Raw genomic sequence first — 13,158 nt, 5'->3', positions numbered from 1 at the left:
CTTGCTCTGGGAACTTTGTTTTGAGGGGTTTTAAAGGCTGGGGGTATAAGGGAGATCTTGGGAAGGATGTCAATAGAATATTCATTAGCTTTATGCTGATGTACCAAAAGGAGATTCATTCACTTATCTTCTTCTGTCCTTGGTGTGGTTAGCAAATGGTACTATTTGGGTTTCTGTAATCCATCTCCCAGAGGAGGGTAATTTAAGCTGTTTACCCTCTGGTTAGGGAGGAGAAGTGCAAACCATTTACTCTTAAGTGTCTTTGGTTTAGGGAAGATAGGATTTACTAGATTTACTGCTTGTTTAACTATCTGTCTCCGTTTCCCTATTTCACTTGTCCTGGCTTAGTTGCCCATCTCATTATGGCCATGCAATATAACTCTGGCTACCATGGACAGAGAAGAAAAGGGAGAGTATATTTGGGAAACCAGAAAAGTGACATTTCAATTCTCTAGGCACAAGCCATTGGTGTCTTAGATTAGGATGGCGGCAATAGAAATGGTCAAATTCAGTGGGATTTGTTGATGGATTGAAACCAAGATGTAATAGAATGACTTCCTCAACTGGGTGGTTGATGAAGTGGGAATACTAAAAAAGGTGTAAGTGTTTTGGGGGGCAGGATATATTTTTTTTAATATAGTTGGAATGATCTAATGAGGGAGCAGGGATGATCTGTGCAGTACTGAGCTCTCCTCCATTGAATTACTCAAGTCAGACTATTAGTTAGAGACATTTCTGTTGAGTAGAAAGTGTTCTTGCTCTAAAATATGTTGTGAACTAAATAACAACGTTCCCATTCAGTTCTAATAGTCTATCACAAGAAAATGCCCTTTCTTTCCTTTTTTTTTTTTTTTTTTTTTGCCAGAATTGGTCCCCCCAAATCCATGGCTGAAATAAAACCATATTTGTGTGGAATTTGAATTCCTTAGAATCATCCACACCAGCTTTGTAATTAAAGGTTCCTAATACTGCATATGTTTGTTTTACCTGTGTGCAGGATTCGGTTTCATAAAATCCTCCCGGCAGCATTATTTAATTTAGCGTCAAAGAAATGTGTATGTATTCCACTTACCCAAAGGCAAGTCTCTACTGGCCTAGGAAGAAAAAGATGGGAGGCTGCAGAAGCCATAGAGATTGACCCTGCCCAAAACCAAAACAGAGTAGAGGCTTCTAATAGTTAACCTTTGTATTTTTTTCTCACATATCAGCTCCAAGAATCTAGCACTGTGTCCTAAGGGCTCAACCATCTCTTGGTGAATTGATTCTCCAGACCCAGGGTGGGGAGTGGGGGCAGGTAAGAGGATGATAACATTTGTAAATGTAGCATGAAAAAAAAAAAAAAAGGAAAGCACAAAAGGGAGGAAAGGGAGAGGAGACAAGAAGGCTATTTTTTGTGTCAGCACTGCTGGTCTTGCCACGGAGGGAGATGCCACCTCAGTTCCTTGCCTAATGGTCTTTTATTGACTGTCCTATTAAATGCCCTGGGAGAGGCAGACAGAATTAGCTTGACCACTGTTAAAAAAAACACCACGGGCCCCAAATGGAGTCACTTGGGCTAAAGCCCGTGACCCCACACCCAGATTTCATACCTGACCCAATTGCAGTTTCAACCTTTCCCAAAATGCAATCTTAGTCTGTCACGTCGGCCCATTCCATCCCCCAAAGGAAGCTGAGGCAATCTGCCTGGTAAAACCTCCTGCCTACACCTAAGGAAAGGTAACCTTGCCTGAGACAACTCTTTCTTTTGTGTGCTAATAACTTTCTTGTTCTGCCCAATTTCTGTCTATGGAAGCTTTCCATATTGTATGGAAAACTTACTAGATGGGATGCTCCATAAAGTCAATTAGGTTTTCAGATTTAATTGATTGAATTTTTATTTTTCCAAAAGTTGATTTCTTTTATTAACTGACAGTCATCAGCAGACCCCAGAGAAGTCCCAACCACTGCCTGTAAATTGAATATTCAAGGTAGGAAAGGTGGTGAATCTCTAAGTATGAGCCATAGAATGGATAAAGGGGATGCTGTGAGGTAATCAACCGGGAAGAATTGGGCAAGAGAGGTAATGGGGAGTATGTGGCTTGCTATCATTCTAATGAGTCAATGTTGAATCCACTCCTAGCCAGGTGTTAACCGAATTTTTGTTCTTTGACACTACTTTGTTCCCACCCTGATTCCTCCTCAGTTTTTACCTCCAGTATGCACTCTACCACACCCACTACCAGGGCTTCAAGTTCCTGCCCCTTTCCTAAACATTCCGCCTTCTTTTCTTCCCCTTCTTCAGATCTCAGGATTTCTTCCGCTTCTTCAAATCTCAGGTTTTCTGGGCCTATTCACATCTTTCTGGTTTTCCTAAACTCTGACATGGGAATAATAAAAATGATGGTGGGAAAAAAATAGTAAAACATATGTGTCACAGTTGCTGTGAGAATTAAGTATTACATACACTTGAAAATGTGTTGGAAACTGCAGAGGATTATAAAATTAGATGTTTCTATTACCTTTATTTCTACAGTGATTTCAACTGTGAGAATTAGGGTGCTAGTAGGGTGCTTGGCTGCTTGTGTCTCAGGGAGAGGATGAACATAAGATGTTATCCAGAAAACTCCACTTTTCTTCCACGCGGAAGTCAGCTCACCTTGCACAGAGCATTCTCAAGAGAAGCCTTTCTGTTTAAAAGCTGGAGGCGTGGGAAAATTAAGTATACAAATACAAAGGGCCCGAGACCCTCTGGGCTTCCTGGCCCCTAGCCCTTCACCTCCAGGTACCCGCAGGGAGGCCTCACCCGGGGGCGTTTCCGCTTGCTGCCAGGAGGGCCCCCGTTTACCACCTGGTCTTGATCCCAAGCGCCCGCCTACCAGGCCTGAGGAAGCTAAAACTTAGGGTCCTGGGAGTTGTAACTTTTTACACGACTTTGCAGTTGAGCTAGAATTCTAAAACCTCCCCAGGTAGTACCCGCCACTTTGGGGGAGTGGGGCCCCCGCACACTCCCTCCATAGAAAGGCCAGGGAAGTGATGGTGCAATAAAAAGTGTGATTAAAGGTCGTGGAAAAAACAGGCGTGGATTTTGCAGCAGCTCTAAGTATCCTGTGTTGGGGAAAGAGACAGACTTGGGACTCGATTTCTCCAGTCATTTCAGAACAGCATGTCTCGCCAGGACGCCCAAGGAAGTGCTAGAGGAATCTCAGGGCACTGAAAGGATGCCCGGGGGGTACCACGGCTGTACGGAATCCGGGATACCCGGGCAGGGTGGGCTGTCTGCAAAGGAAGGGAACCCTCACCTCTCTGCGGGCCACCTCTTGGCAAGCCACGGTTTCCAAGCGTGAAATGTGGGCGGATTACCAGCTCACCAAAATGGTCTAGGGTGTTCCAGTTTCAACCCCGCTACAGAAGCCACTCGAGAAAACAGAGTAGTTTCTTTCGTTTTTAGTTCAAAGGAGAAAAGAAATGCAAGAAGTGTGAGCCATGCCCAGAAATGCTTCTGTCAGTGCAAGCGGGAAGCGGGCTGAGAGAACAACGAAAGGAAAAACAAACTAGGCAGAGCTTATGCAGCATATAATGTAAATCTGCACCGGTGCACATACGGAAAGGTGCACACACAGTGTCGAAACCCAAAACTGTAAGCAGAACCAGTCACCCACAGTTCAAGCCCGGTCAACCGTGAGCTGCCCCTTCTGCGCTTGCGCCAGAATTGTGGGTTTTGGTGGAGTTTTTTCTTTTCCCACCCCCTCTACCCGCCCAACACCTCTCTTGCCCCGCCCCCGAGCTCGCCCCACCCCGCCCACTTCCCCTCCCCTTCTCAGCCCTGCCGCCTGCGCAGAGCATTGTGGGACACAAACAAAGTGCCCCCAAACAGGCTGGAGTGAGCGGAGCGGTAACGACGGCGGCGGCGCCGTCCCGCACGCGCGCGGCGGCGGCTCCCTCCCAACCTCCCCTTCCCCTCCCCCTCAATCCCCTTCCCCTTCCCCCCAGCCAGGAAAGCGCGAGCCGTCGCCGCGCTCCCTAAACCACCGCCTGCCTTCGGCCAACCGCCCCCAACGGCCGTCCCCTCGCTCCTCCCCTTGGGCTCCTGCGAGCGCCACAGGCGCTCTCCTCCGGCCGCTTCGCACTCTCCCGCCTCGCGGGCACGTTGCCCCTGTGTGCCGCCATGCCCCAGCCACGGGCTGTTCACGGGCCTAGGCGCGGCGGCCCGAGATAGGGTCCCGTCAGCCTCCCGGGGGAGGAGAGAGGCCGCGAGCCGCGCGCTCCGCCCCCTCCCCCCGGGCTGTCGCCGCTGCCGCTGCCGCCACCTCGCCGCCTCAGCCTGGCGGGGAGGAGGAGGAGCGCCAGGCCTCCGATCCCCCGCGCCGCCGCCGCTGCCGCCGCCCGCAGGTAATAGGGAGGGGAGGGCGCCGAGGGGGGCCGCGGCCGATCGCCGCTGGCCGCCTGTGCCCTCGGGGTGCTCCTGCCCAGGGGTTGGCACTGTGCGTCCCCCATCGGGGCGCTGGACGAGAGGAAAGCCGGGTCTGGTCACCCCCATTTCCTCCGGGAGACACCCCACAGGGTCCCCTCAATGGCGAGGAGGGTGGCCTCGGGCCCGCAGTTTGCGAAATGACCCGGGCTTCGGGGTGCTGCCCGTCGTTCGCGCGCCCGTCTGCCCCGCCGCCTCCCCGAGGACGCGGAGGTGCTGCCTCCTCGCACCTGGGCGGGCCGGGAGCCCGAGCCCTGGCCGCGCTTCCCTCCAGCCCCTGCTGCTCTCCCCCTGGCACTGGAGGGGGAAGGACTGGCACTTCTTACGAAAGGGAAAGGCACAGCCCCCTCTTCTCCTCTACCTGAGGCTCACTCAGCATCTGGTCATTCCCCCTGGCCTAACCCGGGAAGGGGCTGCCTGCAGTGAAATAAATGATAGTGCGTGAGGCTGATGAGAGGAAATGACATCCCTGTGAGTTGTATGACTGCACCAGAATTTACAGTAAAGCCCAGTAATTGTGTACTTGATGGGAGCGTACTTATACAAATGGAGGCAAAAAAATTTTTTGTTTCATTATATAGCTAAGTAGCTCTGTTGCAGTCAGGAAAAAATTTCTCTAACTTGCAGTTATTGTATTAGGATAATAGGCTAATACCAGAAGCAAACTTCACTATGTGATGGCAGACAGTTTGGATAGGTCGCGATGTGATGGGTTTCCTCTGGTTGCCTAGGGTTTCCGTTGGAATTATTGGATTTAAAAACATATTATGTACAGTCTCCATTACTTCACGTGGACTGCCAATGGAGATTTTATTTTACCTAATGTAGTTTCTAATCATGGAATGTCAAAATAATGAAAGGAATGTTTTCCTAGAGTTTTGTAATTATGAAAGACGGCTTTATTTATTTTCTGCAACGCTGCTAGGCATTTCGCATATGTGATCTTATTTAACTCAGAACACCCTAACAATTTAACTATTATTACTTGAGGTTTATAGATGAGACACAAACTTCAGTGATATTAAGTAACCTGCCTTAGGCCACACAGCTAGTTAAGTAACAGAGGTGAGATTTGTGCTCAGATCTAACTCCAGTGGAGGTGTGTTTTCTACTGTACCTCTCAGTACAGGTACACTTTATATTAAACTTTATTGTGAAGAATTTCAGTCTTATGGGAGTTAAGAAAAAAAAAATCAGTGAATATTCCACTACCTAGATTAAGTGATGAATGGTTTGCCATGCCCCCCCCCTTTATGTGTCTGTGTATGTGCTACCGCTGAGAGCAAGTTGCAAACATCATGACACTCAAATATGCAGCATGCATTTCTGAAAAATAAGCACGTTCTCCTAATCCCAATTATCAACATATGTAAATTTCTCTTAGTATTCCAAAGTCTCTTTGGGAACCCCCCCCCCACCTCCCAACTGTAGTATTCGTGCATTGCATTTGGTGATTATGCCTTTTTTAAAAAATACAATGCCAATCTCCTTTTTTCTCGCAATTGACCAAATTGTCTTATAAAATGTTCCCACATTCCGAACTTGTCTGTTTCCGCATAGTATCATTTAATTTATTCCTCTGTCCCCCTGAATTTCCTGTTACTGGAAGTTAGGTCTAAAGAAAAGCTTGGTTCGCTTCAAGATAAACTTTCTTTGGCCACAGTGTTAAATAGGTGATGCTGTGTACTTGTATTGCATCACAGAGGAGGTACATAATAGCAGCTTGCCACACTACCAGCTTCGCTAAATGTAACCACTTGCTTCAAGTGGGGACTACAGATACACAGTATTTCAAAGTACAGTTTGTCTGTTTGTGATTTGTATGCGATCTTGAGGTACTACTCTAGCACCAAGCAAATATCCTGTTTCTGACTACCTTTTGCTTGCTGATTTTAGCACCTATATTGATCCTTATATCTATCAGTTATTTTATTGGAGATTTTCTGTAAGAAGGTGTTTCTTCATTAACCTGAGGTGAACTAAAGTTCCTCCTAGAAATACAGAGCAAATGTTTAATTTCTTCTCTTTCATTATCAATATTCGGAGTAAAGAGCTAGGGAAACAGTCACACACACACACCCCAATAGTGAGATTTTTTTTCCCTCTTCTTACCACTATAGGTTCATGAGTTAATTTACTTATTCATTTTGTTGTAACCATTAACAGCCATTTTTCTTTTTGGTGATCAAACTGTCCCAAGTTTGGACAGTAGGACCCCTTTCAGGTTGGCTCCTGTCATTAGTTTGGAGAGTTCTTTGACACAGATTATCCCAGGCTTGCCTTGTTACTTTCTTTTTTTTCCCTTTTGTAAAGATTTTATTTATTTAGAGAGTGGAGAAGCATAGATCGATTGATCAGTTGCCTCTTGCAGGCCTCCAAACAGGGATCCAACCCACAACCCAGGCATGTGCCCTGATGGGGACTTGAACCCGTGATCCTATGGTTCGCAGGCTAGTGCTCAATCCACTGAGCCACACCAGCCAGGGCCCCTTGTTACTTTCTTTGTTCTAGATTTGGAATGGGCTGTTTAAGCCATCTTGGTTCTTTTTAGCAAGAAATGGTAGGTAGAAACCAAGATCTGGGTGTTTGGCATATCCATTGCTATTACAGTGTCAGTGCTTTTAGACCCTTTCAGAGAAAAGAACTAAAATTGGTGATTTACTTGCTTGTATAATCATAAATTCATAGTAATATATCCAATTCAAATTTAACATAGCAGACTTTTCCTTAACTTCTTTGACTCTACAATAGTCTCTTTTGTCTTAGATGAAAATCTTGGTGCCTAATAAAATTAACGGACTTACTTTATCCTACTATGTATACATAAAATCATTTTAAAATTACCATACCAATATTATTACTATCAATAGACTTCTGAGTAAACTTTAAGATTTTTTATTTTCATTTTTGTCCTTAGACTTATTACAAGAAGGATGTATAATCAGATTATTTACTGTATTCAAAAGTCACTTGAAAATACTTTTCTGTTTGGTTATTCTACCAACTTGATATGGTTCATTGGTTACTTTTATTTTTTAGAGTTTTCTTTTTAATTTTGTATTTTATTTTATTTTAAAGATTTTATTTATTTATTTTTAGAGAGAGGGGAAGGGAGGAAGACACAGAGGGGAAGAAACAGCATTGTGGGAAACATTGATTGGTTGCCTCCTGCACGCTCCCAGCTGGGACCCTGCCCTGCAACCCAGGCATGTGCCCTGACTGGGAATCGAACCAGTGACCAGCACTCAATCCACTGAGCCACACCAGCCAGGGGTTAATTTTATTTTTGAATATGTAAAATATATACATGATTTAAAAGTCAAATAAGGTTGTAAAAGTATGTATAAAAAAGCCTCAACCAAATTAATTTCTAAAATGAAGTATTCTTTACCTTTATCACCTTGTAAAAGCTAATATATTCTCATATCTTAACTGTAGAAAGGTTAGCGCTGGACAAAATATGTTAAGTTACTTGAAGCAGTAAAGGAATATTGCTTTTAAATTTTGCAGTTAGATTCTGATTCCTCTAGCAAAGAAAAAGCACTTAAGATTAATCTTTAGAGATGAGCGGAGAAGTAGACTTCAAGCTTCTTCTTTTAAGTTTTTCTTGAAAATCATGTCTTAAGGAAGCATGTATTTGGTAGAAGTTTTATGAATCTGTGTATGCCACACAAATCTGATGTACATATGCTATCAGCAAATATAAAAGGCATTTGGACATATGATCGGTGAAGATAGTACATTTTGTTTGGATTGGGCAAAATTTGATAGAAATTATATTTATGTCTTCACATGAGAATTTAAGAGGGAGAAATGGTTGTCTAAAAGTAGACAGCACAGTTAGGCAGTTTATCAGCTGCCTATGACCAGGTGCTGCAAAGCAAAGATGTGTGTTTTTAAGTGTACACAACCACTGCTTATGTTAAGAGAAAGGACATCTATTTTCTTTAGGAAGTTCAGTGGGAAAATGGAGCGTGCTTGTGCTCTGGAACCATTCACCCTCATTGTCTTTAATCTCAGTAAAACTAGATTACCTAAGATTATTAGAACACACAGATGATGGAAAAAGGCCACAAACAGGAGCATAGGTTGTATAACTACACAGCAGTTAGACCCTTTGTGGTAGGTTGAATGGACTAAATACAGTGATGATGATGATTACTAGCTTTTGTTGAGCCCTTTTGAAAAGCCAGCACTGTGCTAAAGACTTTATCCATCATCTCATTTAAATCTCACATTAACCCCTTGGTATTGCTGCTAGTATCTCATTTCGCAAGTAAGGAGTATGCTCAATCTCCAGGTTTCAAACTCAAGTCTGTTGGTCTTCAGCATTAGTGCTTAACTACTTTGCTACAACTGACAGCTAAATACAACACATCATAAAAGTAAACATATTTTCATTAGCCTGAGTTAAAGAAACTACTTTACTGTTTTCTGTCCTATAGCAACATTGAAGATCGCCTGCCAAGAACCCCACGTGCTTGTCCTGTTAGACCTTGCTTCAGAAACTGCATTAGGTAGCATTTTAATAGGCATTTAAAAAGTGATGAGAACATCAAAACCAAGATGGATTGATGGATGGCTAAATATGTGATAAAACAAGTATAGTAGAATATTATTGGTAGAATCTAGGTCTGGCTATTTAGGCATTGACCTGTAAGAATCTTTAAATGTACTGTATCTAAAATTTTTTATAATAAAATGTTGATGTGATTAAAAATATTTTTTTATTATAAAGCATTACTGACAGTTGTATAAAAACCAATAACATGCTATATCCTCTGTGTTTACAGTGGTCTTCTTAAACTTTTAGTAAGTTGTCCTGGCCTTGTAAAGGATAAAAATGTTTTCTCACTGAAAATGGTCAAGCATCAAAAACTGTTGTAAAGGGGTTTCCTTTATTAGTTAGGGGGTTCCTAATTAATTAGTTTCCTTCCAATTATAACTTTAAAATATTTTAATAAGTATTACATGTATTTTGTATGTATGTGTGACACACACACACACCTGCCCTTTTCTGGTATTTTGTAGACTGCTATTGAGTATTTTCTTTATAGAAGCTTTATGGCTGTTTTTACTTTAAATACCACCACATTCGTAACTGGAACAGGTAGTTTTTCATGTACCTCAGGATGATTGCTTGAAATTTATCTCCTATTAAGTCAAAAGCTGCACTAGTTTTTTGTTCTTTTCTTATTATTAAATTCATTGGGGTGACATTGGTTTTCTTTGTTCTTTTTATTAAAAGTACTTCCCCCCATTTTAAGCAGTGAGCTGGAAATCTCTAATCCTTACTCACAGGATCTAAAATAATGATTGTATGTGTGCTTTTAAAAATATTAAGATATATTAGATTTATATTACATTCCTGCTTGAAGGGCACATTGAGTATTACATTAATTTCCTCACTAACATTATTATTAGTGCCAAGGGTGACCTTAGCCAGCACATTTTTACATAACTGATCCTGGAATAAATCACTGACTAGTATCATTGTCATATTTCACATTGATAATTCTGTCTTAAAAGAGTGAAAATCAGTGGATGAAACTTATACTTCACTCTTCTTAGAGAACATCTTTTCTCTACATTGAATGTTCCTCCATTTTAATGACTTTCTTGTATAGCTTTTTTAAAGTACCTTAAAATTACAAATGTTTGATATTCAATTAGTTTGCAACTTTAATATTCTATATTGCTATCCTTCTACAGGTATTAAATTGTATATTAATGTTGGCATGGTTTGCTATTTTTTTGGTTTTGATAGTTTTTGATGTATTCGGCATAACTACAAACATCTAGGAATAGCATATAACCTGGATCATGAATCTCCAGACTCAGGATTTTGTGGAACTGCTACCCTCTGGTTTCCGAAGCAACTTTAGATAATTCCTTTTTAAGATGATTTTTCTCTTTAGTTCAGGTCTTAATTTGCTAAATATTTGATCCTAGCTTACTCTTTAGTAAGCAAGCATATTTAATACTACCCGCTATTAAATATTTTATTTGTGCTCTTGATAAAATTAGGAAGTTTTTTGGTCCAAAGAAAGAAAATGAAAGGGTTTTCAGAGACTCAGACATACTTACTTTGCTTCCATTTCATTTGTCTCTTTTACTGGTGTTTACTGGTTGTGTGTGTGTTTTCATCCACTTTTCGCTTTTTTTCATTTCTGCATGTTGACTGTGGGTTTTACTTTTTCCTTCGCTCTTTGCTTTTCTTCCTTTCTGTTTTGGATTTTCCAACACTGCTCATTTCCTTTTCGTGGCTTCCCATTACTGCATGAGGACGGTTTCTTTTATCTTTGGTGCCTTTTACATGCAATATAAAACTATACCAACCATATTTCTATGAGAATTTTTTCTGTTTACAGGAATCATTGTCTCTCTGGCATTTTGCCACACCTGGGACCGTATATTTTTTTTCGTTTTCTTGAACTAGGTTTACTTAGCTTTACTTTGAGAGGTACTATAGCTGAGCATACCATCTGAGTTCAGATCTTGACTCATACTTACTAATTCCTTAACTTCTCTGCACTTCATTTTCCTTATTGGTAAAATAAAGATAGCAAGTTAATACCCATCTCTAAAGGTTGTATGAAAATTAAATTATTTAATATGTAAAAAAGTACTTCTAAAAAATTGCCTGGTACATATTAAGTACTATTTATTTTATTGATTTTTTTTTTTTCCGAGAGAAAGAAACATCAGTTTGTTGTCCCACTTATTTATGCCTTCATTCGTTGATTCCTGTGTGTGCCCTGACCTGGAATCAAACCCACAGCCTTGGCGTGGTGAGACGGTGCTCTAACCAGTTGAGCTACTCAGCCAGGTCTAAGTACTAACTATTAAATAATAATACTGATTTTTCTTTTTGACAGTTTATTGAGATAGAACTCAAAACCCATAGATTATTGCCACTATAAATTTGTGGTCTTCAATTTCAATTGGATCTTCAGTCCCTCTTAGCCATTCTCCTTTTAATTTCCTCCAACATATTTCTCATGTTTCATTTTCCTCAAAATTCTACTGTATCTTCTCTTTACGACAGTCATACTTCTGCCTATAACTGCAAAGAGAAATAAAAGCCAAAACTATCACACAAGAACTCGTGCTGCTTCTTACTGTAACTATACACTTCCTCTTCTCTTTTCTTATCTCTGGGTCTCCTGTGTAAGTCTAGTTCTTTCACTCCTGCGCTGAATCCAGTTCCTTTCTACCTACCTACCCAGAGACATGATGTTATCTCTTATCACCTGTTCCTGTATTTTTAACTTCTCCTTCTTCTCTGAGTCTTTCCAACAATCAAAACATTCTCTGTGTATTTTACCACAATTGTAAAAACATCTGGGGGCGGGAAAATTGTCTAGTAGCTCCCCATTTTATAAAAATACCGGTATCATCTCTTGAGCCCTTTTTTCCCTCCAGCTTACCCTCTACTCTTATCTTTAGAACCAAACTTCTTGAGATTAAATTGTCTGTACACACAATTTTCACTTCTTCATTTCTGTATACTCTTTACCTTGTCTATTGCAATCTAGCATCTAACTGTTACCCCTTCCTTATGTGCTATTCTAAAGTCATCAGTGACTCCTGTGGCTAAATTAAATAGGCTTTGATCTATATTTTATATGACCTTTCATTAGCATTTGACCCTGTCAACCACTCCTTGAAATGTTCTACACCCTTGGCTCTTAGAACATTCTACCATCCTGGTCATTCTGTATCTCTCTTTCCCAGGTTTTCCTCTGCTGCTCCCCACCTCCTTTTTCTCCCTGATTAGTCTAGCTAAAGGCTTATCAATTTGGTTAATCTCTTCAGAGAAACGAGTTTTATTCTATTTATTTTGGGTTTCTCTGCTTTTTTCCTAGCTTCTTAAGGTAAAAGAACAGGCCACTGATTTTGTTTTTTTGGGTTTTTTTTTTGTTGTTGTTCTAATGAAACTATTTGTGAAAACAGGGTGAACTGGGCCATTGATTTTTTTTTTTTTTAAATCCTCACCCAAGGATATGCTTATTGATTAGAGAGAGAGAGAAACATCAGTGTGAGAGAGAAACATCAATTGGTTCCCTCCTGTACATGCCTGGACCAGGCATTGAACCTGCAACCTAGGTCCGTATTTTTTGCTCCATAAGACACACAGACATTTCCCCCTACTTTTGGGGGGAAAAAAGTGCATCTTATGGAGCGAATATTTTATCACAGACCGTGATGTGCATTACCTGACCTGGGGTTCCCAGAAAACTAGAAGAGTACTTGAACCTTAAAATCTCTCCTCATTTGTCAATGACAGTGATGATGGTTCTTAATACCACTGTTGACTGCTGTTCACTTTACATGGTTGAAATATTATTATATTTTATTAAATATTTTAGTACACTGTTTGGTTCAGGTTTTTTTTTTTTTCTTGTTTTCCTCCTCTAAACCTAGGTGCGTCTTATGGAGTGAAAAATATGATATATGCCCTGACCAGAGATGGAACCTGCAACCTTTTTGGTGTGTGGAGCAATGCTCCAACCAACTGAGCCACCCGGCCAGGGCGATTTTTTTTTAAGTTGTGAAATACACATTAACATTTTACCGCCTTACCCATTTTTAAGTGTACAGCTCAGTGGCATAAAGTACATTCACTTTGTCGGGCACTATCACCACCATCCATCTCCAGAACATTTTTCATGTTGCAAAACTGAACTGTACCTGTTAAGCAATAATTA

At 41.3% G+C, this 13,158-nt stretch overlaps 1 protein-coding gene and 1 pseudogene across 1 annotated transcript in view; one reads left to right on the top strand and one right to left on the bottom strand.

The window, feature by feature from the left end:
* Positions 1-2,743: 2,743 nt before the first annotated feature.
* Positions 2,744-4,516, bottom strand: LOC149997280 (uncharacterized; annotated as a pseudogene).
* Positions 3,868-13,158, top strand: part of ZBTB44 (zinc finger and BTB domain containing 44) — a 39,599-nt gene continuing 30,308 nt past the window's right edge. Inside the window, exon 1 of the mRNA XM_090291479.1 lies at positions 3,868-4,368. The gene's annotated coding sequence lies outside the window, so the exon portion shown is untranslated. The remainder of the gene's footprint in view (positions 4,369-13,158) is intronic.

The sequence above is a fragment of the Furipterus horrens genome, unplaced genomic scaffold (assembly GCF_987537825.1).
Source record: "Furipterus horrens unplaced genomic scaffold, mFurHor1.1.pri manual_scaffold_11, whole genome shotgun sequence".
Classification (NCBI taxonomy): Eukaryota; Metazoa; Chordata; class Mammalia; order Chiroptera; family Furipteridae; genus Furipterus; species Furipterus horrens.
Note: the sequence above shows the minus strand (reverse complement) of the source record. Positions and strands in the feature narration are given on the sequence as shown.